This window comes from Populus euphratica, unplaced genomic scaffold (genome assembly GCF_000495115.2).
Source record: "Populus euphratica unplaced genomic scaffold, PopEup_1.0 scaffold141.1, whole genome shotgun sequence".
NCBI classification, from domain to species: Eukaryota; Viridiplantae; Streptophyta; class Magnoliopsida; order Malpighiales; family Salicaceae; genus Populus; species Populus euphratica.
In genome coordinates this window covers 181,482-186,891 of record NW_011499971.1, presented here as the reverse complement: position 1 = coordinate 186,891, position 5,410 = coordinate 181,482, and positions in this window count along the sequence as shown.

Genomic DNA, 5,410 nt, shown 5'->3' with positions numbered 1-5,410 from the left:
AGATATCGCAGTTTTATGAATTTATTTATTTTTTTCAATTTCAATCTTCAATGTAGAAATAATGCTTTATATTTTTTATTTATTTTTTATGAAGTCATTTTGATTTCATAATTTATGTTACATGTTTAATATATGTTATTTTAATTAACTTGATTTATTTTTTTAATATTTTTTAATTATTTTTTTTAATTTTATTTTTCAGAATTATGTTAATTAAAAACTAGACTTCGTAGGTTTTTTTACTTGCTTTCTATGAAACTATTCTAATATTATGATCTAGGTTATAGATTTGACATGTTAATCCAAATTGATTTGAATAATGTTTTTTGTTTTTTAATTATTTTTTAATTTTATTATTCTATATAGAGTTTGTTAGATATTAACCTTTATAATTTATTTTGATTTATTTTCTGTAAGGTTATCATAATATCATAACTAAGATTATAAATTTAATATGTTAACTTAATTCAATTTGTTTTAATATTTTTTTTAAAACCATCATATCACTATTTTAATATTTTAAAAAATATCTATTATGTTTATTTTGAGTTTATAATTATTTTTTATTATAAAAATGTTAATGTTTAAATATTTTTTTATATTAAAAAAATTGAATTGCAGAGCAGACCATATACCTAATCAACTGCTGTTCGGCTTCCCATCAATCATGTCCGTCCCCGATCCCCCAACCCCGAAAAAAAGGTCCGATAAAAGTGATCGAACCGGGGCTAATCGTGGTGGTCAATTTGGCACATCGTACTAAAATGTGGGCCTCACTCAATGGCTAGGTTTGGGCCAAAAGAAATATAGGCGGCCCACTCGAAATTTGAACCCCGATGGACATATATAGTACTTGGCACTGCATGATGGTAATGAATCACCAGTACTTGAAACTATTATCAATGTGTAAGGTGTAAGCGATGCTTGGAACTATTTAAACATTTTATGGAAAACTTTTAGTAAAATTTATTAGTAAAAAGTTAGAATCTTTAGCCTTTGATAGAGATTTAGTATTGTAAAAGGTGAGGCCTTATGCGTGAAGAGGACGATGGAATGATAGTAGAAGCCAAAACTTATAACTTGAGCAGTGAAGTAGGATAAAAATGTTGAAACAATATTAAATATTTATTTATTTCTCTTTTCCTATCTCCTTATTATTTCTTTATGCTTGCTTGTGATTGCATATTAGTTTGAGATGATGAGTTTGAAATAAATTATTATTATCACCTAGTTTGAAAGTTGAGTAAGTTATTGAGAATATATTATGTTTGTTTTTGTATTTTAAAAATATTTATAAAAAATTAAATTTTTTATTATTTTAATTTTAAATTAATATGTTTGGATATTTTTTATATTATTTGAGTGCTGGTTTTAAAAATAATTTTTAAAAAATAAAAAATATATTATTTTAATATATTTATAGATAAAAAGTAGTTATTGAATTATTTAGAAAACCAAACTCCTTTTCTCGAGCCTCAATACTTCTCTCTATGCCCAGGTCTGGTCTATATGGGCTAAAGCTTTTGAGCCTCTCAGTTTTCATGTCCATGCTCTTTTTGTAAGTGAAGTTTAACTATACGCCTCCAAAAAAAAAAAAAAAAAAAAGAAAGCCTTCCCAGTCGACAAAGAGCCAAATTTTCAAAGAAAAAAAATTGGAAATATATTCTGATTAAAAAATACTGAAACAGTATACAATTCAAATAAAAAATAATAATTTTTTTCTTAAATGTGGTCCCGCAGCTAAAACAAAAAACAGGCAGCGAGTCTTATAAGAAAAAAAAAAAAAAAAAAGAGTAGCCCCTCCAGTAATCGGGCGGGGCAGCTAAGAAATCCGAGATTAATTTTAAGATTTTGTCTGATAAACTCTTGCGGCTGTATGTGGAGTGATTTAGGGCAACGTTCTAAACGACAGCACATTTGGTATCTTGAGCAGTCCAAAGACTGTCTTTAGTGGGGTTTGGTCAGAAAATCCACAATTTTTAGACAAAATAACAGTAATCAAATGCGCATGATCCCTGATTGAAACCAACGACTGTTATTTTGTACCTCTTTTGACTTACCAGCAGTGTAACTCCGGTGGCCACCTGATTTATTAAAAGCACAAGATAACCTTACGATGTGGATGTCGATGTCGACGTCGACGTCGACGTCTTGTGAGGAAGTTATTTATTGGGTTTATTTAAAAAAAAAAGATAAACACAGAGAAAAATAAAAAATTAAACTGATGGTTCAAAAAAAATAAAAAGAATATTTTTGCCTAAAATTTCAAACACCGAGAGCGACGCACATCATAAACGACAATCAACATCGGCGCTCCGATTCTCCATTGAAATTGTAAAATTCCATTTGAGAACCAAATCCCATTCCATCATTCCCTCCGAGACCCCTTGCTATAAGATTATGACTTTCCCACTACCTCAAGTCCTCTCTTTCGCAACAAGAAGAACAAGAACCTCGAATCCAACCACAAGTTTGCAAAGCCACAAAACAAGCTGCAAGTCTTTCAATTTCAAACAAAAGAAGAGATTTGAGTCGTGGGTTTTTCACTTCATGATCTTGATTTTTACCTTTGTTTTGTTTCAGGCAGGGACACGGCAAAGAATTTTAGTTTGTCGGAGTCAAATTAGAGAAAGCAAATCTTAGAAGCGGTCAATTATTATTTTATTATTATTATTCTTAAGATTAAAAATCTAATTTATTAAAGGAGGTGGCCGAAAAAGATTTCTTTCCTTGCAGGGTCTCCGTCCCTGTCAACACCTCTGATTTGAAGGCCCCTGATTTCAATTCGATTGAATTCGCCACCAGTTGGATTAGCAGGCAGTAGAAGTGGTCATGCGTTGCGATTGTCAGCAGCTACGGCAGAGAATGCGTCGTGGAAGAGAGAATTAAATGTTGGCCAACGGATAACCAAATTTGGGATCGATTTAGGTTTAGTTTAGATACTGAAATTAAAGGGATAATTTTAATTTCAAAAGAAGAGAAATCGTTAATTCAAGAGAGAAGGGTTATGATGTAGGGTGCGTTTGTGTGTATATAATTGAGGAAAAAAATGCATAAAATAATAATTCGAGTGATATAATTTAAATTGTTAAAGTTGTGATTTGGGCTATAGAATTAATTGGATTCAATTTTTTTATTCCTTTGAAAGGAAAATCACAGGTGTGGGGTCTTTAAACTTAGACGTGTGTGTATAGATCTGTTATTTTTTTATTTAAAGAAGTGAATGACCTGTTATTGTTTTTTTTTTTTAATAACAAACAACATATTGCTTGTTATAGTAAATAATATATTTTTTGCCGACTCAGATTTCGGTTCTCGGTGATTGAAAAATTTAAACAAAAAGTTATTTTATTCAAAAAACTTGTTTTTAATTCAAAAACACTCTACAAACACTTTAGAATATCAAAAAACCAACCTATTAACCTAATAAATCTAAAAAAAAAATTAAATCACAAAATTAAATAGAATAAAATAATTCATTCTTGATCTAAATTTGATTTTTTAGACCTTAAAATATTTATCGAAAGATTCCTATTATCTAGTGAAACCTATTTACATCAATATTAATTATTTTAGTGGTCGAAATAGATATCCATTATAAGTTTTTTTTTTCTCTTTACTAGAATCTAATAAGCTATTTCTATTAAAAAATAATGAGAATAAAATCGGATATTAAAATTAAATTTCTAAAAACTCAAGGGATTGGCCACCTATTAAATTAAAAAGATGAGGACCAAACTAGATTTTTTTAGATGAAATCAGAATCTGCCATCTATTTTGCACGTATTTTTCACTTTGATCCTTTGTTTTTTAATTTCACCATCTCTTAAAAAAGAACTAATTACGATTAATTTGTGTCTAAAATGATTTAATTGTGCAAAACAAAAGATTAAAATGAGATTTAAAATTTTAAAAAAATCACTATTCCAATCTACATGTGTAAGAGAATAAATATAGTAAAGAAACTATCTCTTTTAGTTTCTTTTAATATAGTTACTTAATTACATCATTTAGTTTTAACTTTTGTCCCTTTCTACAATGGATGCATCATGCCTTTTGAGTGGCCTTTTTAGTGTACATGTAGTCACTTAATTGCATCAATTTTTTTTATACCTTTATCCCTTCCAAAATGGAAGTATCATGCCTTTTGCTTACCCCTCCCCTGTTTTTTTTTTTTGGTAGAGGATCATGCAAGCAATTTTGTTAGGAGCAGCGAGAAAGCAACATGTAACTGGTCCAAGAACAGGTGTTTTAAATGCATGAGGCTTCCCTTTTCATTTATTGTTAAAGATAAAACAGGGAGTGTGTCCAAAAGGAGTGGACATCTGACATCAAAAAGCAGGTGCTCATTTTGATGCCCTGCTCTAACACCTTCTCTCTTTCTTGTTATTATTTTATCATATGCTAATCCACTTGTTTAATCCCATTTTTCTCATACATTAAATTAAATTCGTTTTCGATATAATTCAAATAAGCTCTGTCTAGATTAATTCAAATGAATATATTATAAGATGGATAAATTATAAGAAATTTCTTGCAATTTAAACCATGGGGTGTTTGGATCTCCTCCTCCCAGCAAAACACACACAAAGAAAATCAATCACAGAATCTAGAAGGATATTTTAACTGATTAAATTTTAAATTTATTTTTTAATAATTATACATTTGTGTTTCTTTAATGTTGTTAAAGGCTTAAATAATTATTAATTTTAAAATTTATAAAACGAATTAGGAAATACATAAATTATCAAAATATCTATATTAATAAATAAATAAAAAATCAGACACAGAAAACCTCATTGAAAACTAAGACCATAACCACACATAAAGCGAAAACATCCTGTGGACACGGAGCCATAACCAACTAGGGAGCTAGATGGGTATCGACTGGTTGGAAAATTATGGCCATCAAATGAGAAAAACAGAAGAAACTTGATCAACGACAAAGACAGGCAACGTGTAATAAAACCACTTGGCTAGTGGATCTTGGGCACTTTCCATATTCTCCATTATTTCAAGCCATTGCAGCGCCTGCTGATTCAAAGCATCCGACCAAATACCATTTTGCAAGGAAGCCTTTACACTGCATTAAAGTCTAAAGGCTATATAGATATTGCTGAAGAACAAGTCTAGCTATGGTTTTTTTCCTCTCACCTGCATCATTTCATTCTTGAAACAAGCCACGCTCATTTTCAAGAATCTCTATAATGAGAAAGGAGTAAAAACAAACTGCACCACCCAGAATAATTTAAAGCACTGATACTGGACACAAATTGGTGGGAATAATCACTTGTAATCCCAAAGGAGATGCTTAGTTTCTCTAGTGGCAATAATTCGCAGTCTTTTCTCTTTAGTCTATTCTGATGGTCATTCTTGTTTATATCCTCTCTCTCTCTCTCTCTCTCTCTCT